At 38.9% G+C, this 14,656-nt stretch overlaps 1 long non-coding RNA gene across 1 annotated transcript; it reads right to left on the bottom strand.

Moving 5' to 3' along the window:
* Positions 1-321: 321 nt before the first annotated feature.
* Positions 322-7,787, bottom strand: LOC131402767 (uncharacterized). Its single transcript, XR_009218953.1, has 3 exons — positions 7,734-7,787; positions 1,860-1,934; positions 322-447 (listed from the first exon to the last, which is right to left on the bottom strand). It is a non-coding gene; the product is annotated as an uncharacterized LOC131402767 (long non-coding RNA).
* Positions 7,788-14,656: the final 6,869 nt, after the last annotated feature.

The following is a 14,656-nucleotide window of genomic DNA, read 5'->3' as shown; positions in this document are numbered from 1 at the left end:
ATTAAAAAATTGAACACAAAGTCAAAAAACAACTCAAAGTAATCAATCATTACAATAAAAAGAGTTTTTTGTTGTTGCTGTTGAGGAAGATCGGCCCTGAGCTAACAGCCGTGCCAATCTTCCTCTATTTTGTATTTGGGATGCTGCCACATCGTGGCTTGATGAGTGGTGTGTAGGTCCACACCCAGGATCCAAATCTGCTAACCCTGGGCCACTGGAGCAGAGTGCGTGAACTTAACCACTATGCCACCAGGCCAGCCCCCCTCAAAGGATTTTTTTAATATTAAAATTGATTATTATCTAAAAAGCATGACTCTTGGAATGTGTTATTTCTCTTTTGTTGTCATAATTATTACGTGATTTGTAATTTGCAGTTAAAGTACTCAGATTCTTGAGGTTCATTCTCATTCCGCTGGAGTCTAGGAAAGTCATCTCTTAGAGGTTGAGCTGAAACAAAATAATAATAACAATAAATAGTTTCTTTTTTTATATAACAGCCTCAGCCATAAGGGGAAACCATACAGTTTTGGACAACACGAAGGGGTGAACTCAGTTGGAACAGGTTAAACGTCCCACTCAATCTCCATTGTTGAGTGAAGGGTGAGTGGACCACTGGCCCTGTTTGCATTAATCTGTCCACAAACAAAACCTCTTCTTTGGCAATGTCATGTGAACTTAATCACTAACTTCAAATTCGTCTGACAAAATATTCAACATTAATAAGGCAGTAAAATTAAGATTCTTACCATTCTCAGTCAGATTTCCCTATGCCAGCAAAAATAGTCAATCAGTAAAATCAGTGATGTATTTAATAGTCATAGCTGATCATTCCATTTTCATTGAAGACATTTTTGAACTCTCGATTTTCCTAAGGCTTAAACACTAGACTTTGCAGCTTTCATATTATACAGAATATTCTGTTCGTGCTAAAATTACATCATACAATTGAAAATACATTTACCACTTTGAGCTTATTTTATGCAAGGCAAAAGACCAAATAGGCATGGCTATAACATTGTACTTGTCATTATCTTCTTCTATGACATTCTTTTTTTTGTGTGAGGAAGATCAGCCCCGAGCTAACATCCGATGCCCATCCTCCTCTTTTTTTTTTTTTTTTTTTTTTTGCAGAGGAAGATTGGCCCTGACATGAGATCCATGCCCATCTTCCTCTACTTTATATGGGACGCTGCCACAGCATGGTGTGACAAGCAGTGCGTCGGTGTGTGCCCAGGATCCGGGCCGTGAACCTCGGGCCGCCTAAGCGGAGCGTGCCCACTTAACTGCTTGCACCACTGCGCCAGCCCCCGACATTCTTTATTAACTTCAAATTTGAAGTGATATGTTAGCAATTTGAATCTTCATGTGAATGATTTAAATGTATTTTTGTTGCCTTTGTGTAGAATGGAGTCCAGGCTGGCGTCACCCGTATGCCATGCTTTTGTACATATGTGTTAATGATTATAAGTGATCATTCATTAGATCTAGTCCACAGAGAGTCTTTGTCATATAGTCTACATAATAGCACATAGAAGGCTCAGGATAGAGTTTTCTTGAGAAGAGTAATAAGATTATATAACATAGTTTTAATAATATTCATATTTTAATAATATTCATAATTTTAAAATTTTTATGTCAAATTTTAAAAGGACAACTTTATCACTTCAGCAAGAAGTTAGCATGCTCTTTAGATAGATTCTGTACTGTGACTTATAGATAGAAAATCATCTTTGATGATAAAATCACATTTTAAGCATTTTCTTTCCTAGTCTCTGATATTACATCAGTTCTTAATATAAATTCAACTCATAAACATCTACTAGGTATCTCAATTCATAGTTGTGAGACATTATGCTTACCTAATGTATCAGGCACTTTTTTCCCCCAGAAGTGATATTTTCTGATGTTACAACCATGAAAATCAGGGTGAAACTCTGGGATTTCAGGGAGGCATCAGAAGACAAGAGTAAAGAATGAAGTACAAAAATAAAAACACTTTAATTTCATGATTGGAAAAGTCTTACCCTAATCCTTGAGTATATCTTCTATGCCCTTCTCTTGTATGCCTATATTGTTGCTGTGGTATCTGCCTCCAGTGCACCAGAGAGCCACCAAACCAGGCACCTCCATGCTAATGAAACCCTTTGCTGACCACTGAGGGCCATTGTAGAAGAGGAGGGGCCTGCAAGATTTGTCAGAGATGGTCACCAGGGGTGGAGAGTTGGAGAAGGTCATCAAGAGTACGTGATCTCCAGCTGAAACTCTAACCAGACCGGAGCAATTGGAGGCTCCTCATCCACTCCCCTGTCCTTGGAATGCATATTTGGCCCACCATTCACACTAGGAGCCACTTCAAGGACACAGCCTTGGGCGAGTAATGTGTTGTTGAGACCATGTGGATGGTATTCATGACTGAATCTCATTAAGGACTCTAAATAAACTCTTAAATTAAGAACTTGGCAGGCGGATGTGGAGATCTACTTGTCTTGCGGCCAAGATTAGCCTTGTAAGTTGCCTTGCTTATTAAAACAGCCACCTAACCCCCTCCCCATAAAAATCGTAGTATTTTTATATTGTATCGGTGGGTTTTTTCCTGAGCAACTACAAATAAGGTAGAAGGAAAGTGAAATTGCTCAGGTATCTGCCTCCTTGAGAAAGACTGCATTCCTAATCGCAGTCAATCGCGTTACACATATGCGCCATATATAAAGTAGTATTTAAGAGTTCAGACTGAACTGGCTTTAAATGTAGGCATATCGCTAAGTGTAAATTTACATTTTACACTTAGCCTCTCCAAGCCTTAGTTTCGCTACCTGTGAAATGTTCTATGGTTGCTGTGAATTTCACAAAAAATACAAAAAAGTCTAACACAGTAGCTGCACATGGTACGCATATTGGCTGTTTTATCATAAGTATTATTATAGCTGATTTTATTAGTAGGAATGAAGAAATGTTTATATAGTTCAATGGAAAAGTAACTCATGTATTTATGGCAGAATGGAACATCTATACAGCTCTACAGTCCCCTATAGAGCTCTCAAACAAATCATATTCAACTGGTCCTATATGAATAACCCCAATCAACATTTCTACTTATGATTTTCCACTTACAAATTTTTTAAGAAAATATTAATAATTATAAATACTTACGGGAATTTTATTTTTATGTTGGATAAAAAGTAGAATCATTCTCTAGACATTACACAACAACCTGCCTGTTTCAGTTAACATGAACATCTTCTTAGTTCAATACATACTTGTTGCTATTGTTAATCATACTACCAGCTACTCAATCACCAAAGCAAGAAAATTGAAAAAATTATTCTTATTTGTCTCTTTCCCTCTCCCTCTATGTTTGGTTTGATCACCAGATTTTAATTTCTAAATATTTATTATATCAAATCTTCTATGTCCTTATTATAACCACTTTATTTCACTCCCTCAAAATTTCTTCTCGTAACCATTGCATTATCTCCCTAACCAGGCTCCTTCCATGCAGACATTTATACCAAATAAAAATACTCAATTATATTCTTACTAAATTGCGTCTCTGATTTTATTACACCTTTGCCTAAATTTTTTCAAATTCTTTCCTGAGAAGATAAGGTCTAAGCTCTTTATATGTCATTTAAGACCTTTCATAATGCAATTTCTATCTGTTTCTCCAACTTACCTACCACGCTTCCTACCTTATACTTTATCCTCAAGCAAGCTATGCTGCTTATAAATTTTCCCATATCGACCTTTCCCTTTTATATCTTCAGTTTATTCTCTTTACATGAAATTCCCATTCCCTAAATTCATCATTGGCTAATGCAATCGAAACATCACTCAGTAGAAGCAACACCACCACTTCCCACATCAGTCTCTCTCAGTATGGCTTAAATGGCATTCTTCGGAGTCTTGTGACACCCTCTGTATAATCCCACCATTTTTCACATCACATTGAATTATAATTTTCTATTCATAGGTCTAATTATGAACTTTTGGAAGTTGGGAGAATTTTCTTATTTTAATTGTATTTATTGTATGTTTCTAGTATATACATAGGTGGCAAGTGTTTTTTCAGTCAAAATGGTGGATTTGAGAGGTTGAATGAACATAGCCTGGCTGCTTTTTAGGTCTTAGGAATTGAGAAAAAGAGTAAGAGAGACAGAAAACTTCAATGTTTCTATTTTTTGGTAATGAGAGTATGATATTACCATGTTCTGAGTTAAGGAATATAGAAGGAAGACCAAATCTGGGTAACAATATGAAAAATTCAGTTTAATAAGAGATATCTACACTATACCCAAATGGAGATGTGCAATAATAAATGAGATCTAGAAGTCTAAACATCAAAGAAAACAAAGAGAAATACGGTCTAGAAATATAAATGTATGACTTTTCACTGTAAAGTTGAGATTAGAAGCCTCCTAGAAAGATTCCATAGGATGAGAAGAAGGCCTTTCATAGTGTAGTCCTATCTGTTTTTCAGATAGGAGCACCATCATTTAAGGGATGTACAGGTGATGAGAAGTTTAAGTAAGAACTCAATATAAACAACCCAAAAGTAGGATTAAGTGATGCAACCAGTAGTCAAAAATCAATTACCTATAGTAGTCAGTCTTATAACACAAAGGGGGAAAGTGAGCCTCACGTAAGGATTCTGGTAATGTCATCACATTTTGTTCTTAGTTCTGCAGCTGACACTCTGTCTCAGTGTTAGGAAGACACAAAGGATTGGATTACTGAAAATAGAATATCTTATAGCAAGGAGGCCTCAGCTCTTTAGCACTATTCGATCATTTCCACAAGAAGACATAGAATCTTTGTTGCCCAATATTCTCACTTTTCAATACAGACTTTTATGCTAATTTCTTATTTTTAAATATTAAACAGTGCATGAGACAAAGAAAAGACAACTCTAGGCTGGGTTCAGGATGCTGACCACAATTTTGGAACCTCTGTACTACTTGGAAAAAAGTCTGTGTTCAAGATGGTATAGAAATATCTGATTTAAATAACTGAGGTTCCAAACATAGGCAATAATTTTAACATAGGTGTGAAACACTGAAATTTATCTAACAGCAGTGTAGCTGAAAGATGGCCAGATTGGGTTTCAGAAAACCTGTTCTTTCATTCGATTATATTATTTAGTAAATATATATGAACATCATTAACTCATCATCTATTTTATGGGAATAAAATGAGAAAAAGAAAATGCTTGGGAAGTCATAAGCATTATATTTAGCATATAGCATTATAATTAAATTTATTAGTCATACGGTTCATTTGAAATCAATAACTTCAATGTGGTTCTTTGTAATTCATGTCAATGTATATATGTAGTACATATAGAATGTAGAGAAGTATACAGCAAAAATTCATCTCCTCCTACCCTCTTATATAAGCAGCAGCCCCAACATGATGCTTATCACTCCACCTCACCACTTAATGAAGATAGACAATATTTGGTGGCGGTAGTGGTGTGGTTATGACAGGTAATTTGTATTAAATACTCTCCTAGATATAGTAATTTATAGTAATACACTTAATTCTGAATGATAATTCACATATACCATTAATCAGTTAGAGAAATGAAGATGACTCACGTTTGATAATTTCCAGATATATTTAGAAGTACAATATGTTCCTTGAAGTATAGTCACCTACCAACCAAAATCTCCAAATCATAGAAGAATGATTTCTGTCTGACCTCAATGTTTAGTAAGCTAGAACTAGATGGGAAATATTCTCAAGCTTCAGAAGAATTAAAAAAAAACTTCAAAGAGAAAATGTAGTCATCTGAAAAAGTGTGATACAGTATGCTCATTGGAATTGAAATGGTCCTTGGTTAAAAAGTTTAAGAAAGTAAATTAAAATGCCAAGCATGACGGATAACTTGAGCAATAAAGAATATGTTTCACTCTCTCTCCACAGTAACAGGAAAAGAGTTCAGTCCAATTAAATATTCATGAAACAAAAGATCAAGGCTTTAAGTCTTAGACCAAGTTCAAGACTGGGCATGAACTAATGATCCAATAGTTTATATGAATATTAAACATTTAGTAGAGAAATAACTCAGAATTACATTTTGGAAGGGATTCCATTTTAATTTAATTCTCTGATAGTTAATTTTACCAATTCTGGGTAAGAAATTGATTGACATATAACACAATTATATCCAAGACCATATACTGAAGATTACTCAATTGATGGTTGCCCTAAGTTTCAGCAGTAAAAGATGCACTGAGTAATTTTTATTATATTGTGGTAACAGTTGCTGTTCTTTCCCCAAATCTTTTAACTTCTCACACATACGAAAATTAAATATGAGCTGATAGGCAAGGATACATGTGCGAATTTAATTACTATACTTTGCCCCAAAACTTGCTGCAAACTTAGTTTGAAGGGGTGTTCCTATGTATTATTTTTAGCATTAGTTGTTAGTGAGGCACACATTGCATGTATTAATCATTTGAAATGAAAACTCCCTCCTGAGACCTCCCTAGAAACACGTGTAAGCAATTTCGTTTCAAAAGATTGATGGAATAGAAATACACCCAAGGAAGCTTTGACAGGTTTGACATCCTCCTTTTAAAGATCCAGGAATAAGTGAGGTTAATCCTGCCACAGGCAGAATGCCTCCTCTAAGTGTCTATAAACCAGTGAAATGTGCAGGGGGCCTCAGACACCGCTGAGAGGTCCAGCGAAAATAATCATCTGCTCTTCATGCCGAAAGGCAGCAAACACCGCAGGGGAGATCAAGTCCCAGACTTCCAATCCATCCTCCGTGCAGCAGGCCTGTGGCCATACTTCCCCGGAGAAGGCGCCTTGTCCGTCACTACAACCAGTTCAACCAAAGTATTTTATCCATTTATTTATTTTCAAGTTGTCTACGATGTTTTTGGAAGCAACGGCAGACAAAGCTTCCTCTAGAAAGCCTAAGGGATCTGTATTCCTTTTGAGCAAAATGGCCTGCAGACATTTTTGCAAAACTACTGATAAAAGAACTCTGAGTACCAACATGTTGGCTGAACCAAAATAAAGCATGTACCAGTACATGCCAGTGTACACACCAGTGTAGTGTGATGAAATGGGAAATTTAGAAAAGAAAAAAACTAAAGGGAGCAAAGAGGCTAGATAGAATATAACAATTTATTATTACATGAATTTATTCTCATTTGCCCAGCCTAGTGTTTACTCAAGATATCAGAAACTTCTACCTAATGACAAAATGTTATTTGAAATTACACCATGCACTTTCATTAGCAAAGAAATAAATCACTGAGATAAGAATTCATATACTTTCCTCAGAGGTGTCTTGTATCATATTTTATTTTAACACCTGCATGAGCTTATGTTTTATACTATGAGTATCTAGGGTTCATGAGTTTCAATTTACTTTTTTCTGTACACACAATATATTTCACAGTCATTGCCATATAATGGATATTCAATAAATGTTTGTTGAATGTTTTGATGAATAAAATTCTTTTTAGATCAGAGTCTTAACTTTGAGTCAATAGAGGATATTTAATAGACTCATGATCCCCTAAAAGTGTACACCAGGTGCTTGTGTTAATGTTCAAAAGTCCATTTTATTCCTGTGGAGAAATCCATATATTTCACCATATTTCCAAAGAGCATCATGATTTCCCTCCCATAAATGATTGTCTCTTTTCTTTAAAGAAATGTAAAGATACAATCTTTCAAGGCAGTATGATATAACAGAAAAGTCTAGGACTTACCGAAAACTCTCAGAAAACCTCATACTTTACAGTGATTTGTTAGAAACGTTTCTGTAAAATTAGAAAAGACAAGGATATTGATTAGGACCATTTGTTTTGAACACTGTAATGAGGTCTTATCCAGAGCAGTAATAAAATTTTTTTTAATATTAATAAGACATGTAAAGTTTGGAAAGAATTGTAAAGAAGAGCATGATTGTGTGTAGATGGTATGATCATCTATATAACAAACATGGGATAATGTGTAGATGATAATTAGAATTAATATAAGAATTCAACAAGATTGCCAGACAACAAAATCAATATTTTAAAATAATGGGAGTTCCAATAAATTACGGAGAAAAAAGTAAAGAACACATAATTTAAAAGATTCATTTACTAAGAAGCTAAAATTATAAGAACTTTGGAATATATCTAGTATCGAATGTACATTTTATAGAAAAATGTAAAAGTGTATTAAAGAATATAAATATTGAAAAATAGAAATTTCATAAAATAAACAATAAATGAAAAAAGAAAGTTCATCTAGTTTCTTTTAACAAGGCACAACAAAACTCTAAAACATAATAATAATAAAACTGATTATATTGAAATTAATGATTCATTTAACATGTAACTCCATAAAAGACAGTCTACCCAAAGGAATCAGAGCTTTTCAATGTATATAACTAGCAAAGATATGGTATCCAGAATACATTCAAAATGTTTACAAATCAATAATAATTTTAAAAAATAGGTATGAACTGAATATATAGTAAAATTGGGAATAGGCATAGACATCAGAGTAGAAATAGTAATGATTATTATTATTAGCATTAGCATCATGATTACTATGGTTATTTAACCTGGACTTGATTTAAGCAATCTTTTCTTCTAGTTCTTTCCTTTTCCAGATCAAGTTTTAACAATCCTGAGAGGTCTCACCCCAAATCACAAAGATTTCCAAAACTACTTTTTTTTAATCCCAAATCTGAATTTCAATCTATTATCACAACACTTAATCCATTGACTCCAATTATTAGATAAATAAATGCTTTTCTATGCACACGATAATTAAGACGACCACCAGCGAATAAGGGAAAACAAATACTCACAGCAAATTATAAGGGAACTCAGTATAGAAAAAGTTAGCTCAGCCTAAGAGTAGCAGAGTGAGACTCAGCCAGTCATCACAGCAATGTAAAGCAAACTACAAACTAAAACACTCTGACAAACTTTATTATCATAATTCTAATTAATCTTTATCAGTTAATTTTGTGGTTGATATGCATAAGTAACAGAGATATGAAAATTAAATATGGGGCCGGCCCCATGGCCTAGTGGTTAAGTTCGGTGCGCTCTGCTTTGGCAGCCTGGGTTCAGTTCCCAGGTGCAGACCTAAACCACTCATCGGTGGCCATGTGGTGGTGGTGACCCACATACAAAACAGAGAAAGATTGGCACAGATGTTAGCTCTGGGCTAATCTTCCTCAGCAAAACAAAAATTAAATAGTAGGCATTTTCATCCTATTTTCTAGCAATAAGATTAATGATCTTACATCATGACCCCTGAAGATAATTGGATTTCAAGGTATAAATATTACATATAAACAACGCATTTTCATTTAGATGTCATGACTCTAATTCAAAGTATTTTACCAAGTATTGGTTCTGTCAATTAAGGACTTTTTGAGGCTAAGGTTCATAAAGTAAGAATTTTTGTATATTTCTAATTTTTGAATATTTTATCTGTATAGCATGACCTTCTTTACATCTAGTGATGATTTTAGCTTTAAATCTATTTTGTGTCTTATTAACATAGTCATGCCAGATAGTATCATATTGTTTTTCACCTTTTTACTTTCAGTTCTCTGATTTCTGATATTTTAGATATGATCTTTTGAATAGTATAAAATTGGAATTCATGTTTTTATGCAGCCTGATTTTTTAACTTTCATACCAAATATTTATTCCATTAACATTCAATTTAATTACAGATATATCTGGGTCTATAACTACCATCTTATTTCATTCTACTAATTTATTTCTTTCATTCTATGTTTTTTCTTCTCTCCATTATTGTCTTTTGGTGGTTATTTTGTGTATGTTTGAGTAGGTATTTTTTCTCACATTCTACTCTTTTTAACTTTACTACATTGGACTGTATGCTGTCTATTCTATTCTCTTAAGGTTATAATAACACATATATAACTTACCAATGTTGAAAATTAATCAATACACTTATTCTCTTCTCTCATCTTACAAGGACGTCAATTACTACTCTTCCTCACTTATATGTTATTATTTTGTTTGTTTTAATTCTATCTTGTCCCTTTTAACCTCACAAAACAATATTGTTTTTAAAAGATTAAAGATCACTTAGATTTACTACACATTTACCACTTATTTGATTATTCATTCCTTCTCACAACCTCCAATATTTTCCTTGTTATCACTTCTGCCTTTCCACATCTTTTAGATTTTCCTTTAAGGAGGATCTACTGGTGGGAACATTTTTGCTGATTTTGTCTCTTTTAGGACGTATACCTTTTTACTCTAATTCTAGACATTTGCTTTCACTAAATATAGAATTCTAGGTTGACACATTTTCTTTCAGCACATTGAAAATATCACTGTTCTTTGTCTTGCATTGTTTCTTTTGTTGATACTGAGAGGTAAGCTGTCCATCTAATTGTTGCTCCTAGAATCTGTGGATTGGTGTCTTTATGACCAGAAATACCCCAAGCATTATTTATTCCAATATTGTTTATTTTCCACTTTTCTCTTTCCTCTCCTTCTAGAACACCAATTAGAAATATGTTGGACTTTCTTAGGTTAATACTCCCTGGATTTTTTCTCCTTTTTATGGTTTCCTTCTCTTATTACTTCTATATTCTAGATAATTTCTTCTATTCAATCTTTCAGACTGGATACAAGGCACATTCCAGGACAACAAAGTAATCTGAACTGGTGTTGGGAGTAGATTAAAACTGGATTACTTCCAGGGATCAAGCAATATCAAGAGAAACAGAAAGAAGGAAGCAAGGGAGGGAAGACAGAGGGCGTTGGCCCTCAGCATTTGGGGCTAGTATTTGGCCATGCCCATCAGGGATCATAACCAGCTACAAGACATCCTACAAGCCATAAAGTCAAAACACCTCATTCATTTACAAAAATGCGTTTCATGTATTGACTTTTGTTTTAACCCGTCCCCTCATTTCAGACAGGAGATCCAGAAAAGGGAGACAACTACTCGGTAGCAGAACCAGGACTAGAACCCAGGGCCCCAGACTCCTGGTCATTCATTCAGGAGGGCACCCCTTGTTCCTGGCCGCCTGCCAACCTGTAGGAGGACAACATTGGTGAGGACAACCTGAAGGAACTGAAGTCCTTGCCTTCACAGAAATTCAAAGGAGGTGCTCGAGTTGGATCTTAGAAGATGACTAAGAGTTTGCCAGACATCTGAAGGGCATTGGAGGCAGTGTGTGCAAAGTAGGGAAGCCTGAAACAGCGGTGGGATCAGATGGCACAAGTGGAGCCCTCTGCTCAAGTGGATGAAGCGCTGAGGAGAGAGGTGAGCTGGGGAGGAGGATGCACTGTAGAAGACAGCGGGGAATGCCTGCAGGGGTTTTGGCAGCGAATTTCAATAGGAAGAGCTACCTTCTAGCTCACTGTGGCTGGAGCAGGGACTGAGTGGCCTAGTAGCTGATGGGGGAGGGGAACGCCCACGACAAGGCCAGGGAAGAGATGACAATGGACAGTGGCAAAGGGAGTACACAGGGCAGGGGAAGGACTTACCTGGAGATGCGCGGAGGGCGCCACCCCTCCAGCGTTTCCCAGGCTGATGCCAAGAAGCAAAGGGCCTCAGGACAGGAAAGTGCCCTGCGCCCGCCAGAGCCTGGCAGATGATCCGGAAACGTGCTCTGCACGGGGAGAGGACTGCGCTCAGGCAGAGCTGGAGCTCGGAGGAAGGTCGCGCACCAGGTGGCAGGGCCAGGATCGGGGGCCCCATCCACCACCCTTAGGATCACAGGTCCCCGGCTCCGCCCAAACCAGCCACCCCCGTTGGATGCGCCACTGGGGGCCCTCAGCGCCTCTGCCTTCAGCCAATACGAAACCTGGTGGCAGGCGCATTCGCCGGGGCGTGGGGTCAAGGGTCACACAAGTAGGCCTCGCCAGGTGGCCTGAAGGTGTGAAGCGGCGAGGGCCCGGCTGGGGCGCCGGCTGGGCTGCCCGGGGCCGGGGCGAGGGCTCTGAACGGCGGCTGTGTGCTCGCGGAGCCGGCAGGAGGCGGCGGAGGCCCGGGGCGCGCCCGTGGGCCGGTAGGTTGGCGAGCGCGCGGCCCGCGCCGACCGCAGCCTCGTGGGGGGCTGCAGCTTTTCGGGGCGCAGGGCGCCCCCCCCGTCGTGCTGCCCAGCTCCGGGCCGAGCCCCGCGCCGGCTCGCGGCCGCGCCGCCGGGTCGAGCCGCTGCCATCCCGCCTGGAGCTGGAGCGGAAGGAGCGGGCGGCCCCTCCCCCCGCGCGTTCCGCCCGCCGCCGCCACCCCTCCCCGGGCCCTCGGCCTCTTGGAGAAGCTGCCGCGCTGGACGGTGAGACTCCGGGAGGGCGCCCCTCGAGCGGCCGCAGGCACGGGAGGGGGAGGCGACGGGGCGCTGCCCGCCTGGATGGAGGCGCGGAAACGGCGGGGTTGTGGCGGCCCGCGGTAGCCGCACCTCCCCGGCGGGTCGGGGTTGTCCCACAGATCAGGGAGCAGAGGGAGGCTCAGACAGGTCAAGGGACAGGCCCCAGGCCCCACAGCTGATAGGGGGAGGGACAGTGGGACCCGCACTCGGGCGGTCGGCCCGGGAAGTTCTGATGGTAGGACAGCCGGCTGCAAAAGCTCCGGGACCTTGCGGGCCGGCTGGAGTCGGTGGACCAGTGGGAAAGGAAGCCTTAACTGGGGCAGGTACAGGGAGGAGCGAGGAGGAGCGGAGGTCCGCACACACTAGGCTCTTTGCACAGGCGGCGTCTGCCTTGACTCGGGTTTGAAAAGATGGCAGCAGAGGGCGACCTGCGGCGGCTTCTCTTGGAGCCAACAGTCAGAAGAGCAAAACGAGGTGCTTGGGATAGGTTCTTGTTGGGGATGCTTGTGGGAATCTCCATGCGGGATGAAACAGCAGCAGATTGGACCAGTTTGGCTTCTGACTTGTGTGTCAAGGGTAACAAGTGATCTTGAACTGAAAAGGGGAGATCAAGAGAAACGGGGCATTGACGCCCCAGAGGAATGACAATTTGCGTTGTTTTTTCCTTAATATTGAGTTGTAAGAGTTATTTGTGTGTGCTGGATAGAGGTCCTTTATCGTATACATGATACGTGTAGATATTTTCTGCCAGTCCACGGCTTTTCTTTTGATTTTCTTAAGTGTCCTTTGAAGAGGCAAATGTTTAAATTTTAATGAAATTCAGTTGATGCCTTTTTCTGCTGTGGATTGTGTTTTTGGTATGTCTACGAAGTCTTTGCCTAACCCAAGATCACAAAGATAGTTTTGCTATGTTTTCTTGTAGGAGCTTCATAGTTTTAGTTCTTCTGTTTAGGTCTATGAGCCAGCCATTTGAGCTGGTATTTGTGTATGGTGTGGGGTAGGGGCCTTTTCACATGTAGATATCCCATTGTCCTAGGATCATTAGTTGAAAGACTAGCCTTTCCTTATTGTATTGTTTGGCACCTTTGTCCAAGTCAGCTGCCTGTAAACAGTAAGGGTTTATTTCTGAACTGTCAGTTCTGTTCTGTTGATCTATATGTCTAACCGTGTCCTGAAATTATGCTCTCTTGATTACTGTGGCTTTATAATAAATTTTGAAATTGGGAAATGTAAGTCCTCCAGCTTGTTCTTGTTTATAAAAATTGTTTTGTCTATTCTGAGTCTTTTGATTTTCCACATAAATGTTAGGATGAGCTTGTCAGTTTTTGCAGAAGTACTTGCTGGGATTTTGGTAGGGATTATGTTGAATTTGTAGATTGATTTGGGCACAAATGCCCTCTAAAAATTCTCTTGTCTTCCAATCCATGAACGTGGAATCTCTCATTTAAGTAGGTCTTTAATTTCTCTCAAGTATGTTTTGCAGTTTTCAGTATACAAGTCTTGCATTTCTTTTGTTACAGTTATTCCTAAGCATTTTATCCTTTTTGATGGTATTTTCAATAGAATTGTATTCTCAACTTAATTCTTGGAGCGTTCCTGCTAGTCTATAGAAATACCTTTGGTTTTTGTATGTTGACCTTCTATCTTTTGACTTTGCTGAACTTGTATATTAGTTTTATATGTTGTTGTGTATTCCTTAGGATTTTCTGCATACAGGATGGTGTTGTCTGGTTGTCTGTGAATCAAGACAGTTTCACGTCTTCATTTCCAATTTGGATGCCTTTGTTTCTTCCTCTGGCCTAATTGCACTGGGTAGAGCCTTCAGTACAGTGTCGAAGTGAAGTGCTGTGCTTGTCCTGTTCCTGATCTTAGGGAGACAGCCTTCAGTCTTTGACCATTGCGGGTGATGCGAGCTGTAAGGTTTTCACAGATGCCTTTCCTCAAGTTGAGGAAGTTCCCTTCTTGTCCTACCTTATGCGGAGTTTCTTTTCTTTTTTAAAATCCTGAATAGGGACTAGATTCTGTCAAATGCTTTTTGTGTATCTGTTGAGGTGATCATGTGATGTTTGTCCTTTATTTTGTGAATAGGATATATTACGTTAGTTGATTGTTGGATGTTAAACCAGCTTGCATTCCTGGGAGAAATTCCTCTTCTTCTTGGACAATAATCCTTTTTCCACTGGGTTGGTTTTGCTAACATCTTATTGAGGATTTTTTCCTTGTGATGTCTTTGACTGGTTTTGGTATCAGGATATTCCTGGCCTCCTAGAATGAGTTTCTGGAAAAGTTTGTGAAAAACTGGTGTTATTCCTTAGGTAAATG

Source organism: Diceros bicornis, unplaced genomic scaffold, assembly GCF_020826845.1.
Source record: "Diceros bicornis minor isolate mBicDic1 unplaced genomic scaffold, mDicBic1.mat.cur scaffold_262_ctg1, whole genome shotgun sequence".
In the NCBI taxonomy this organism is placed as follows: Eukaryota; Metazoa; Chordata; class Mammalia; order Perissodactyla; family Rhinocerotidae; genus Diceros; species Diceros bicornis.
This window is presented reverse-complemented; position numbering and strand designations above follow the sequence as displayed.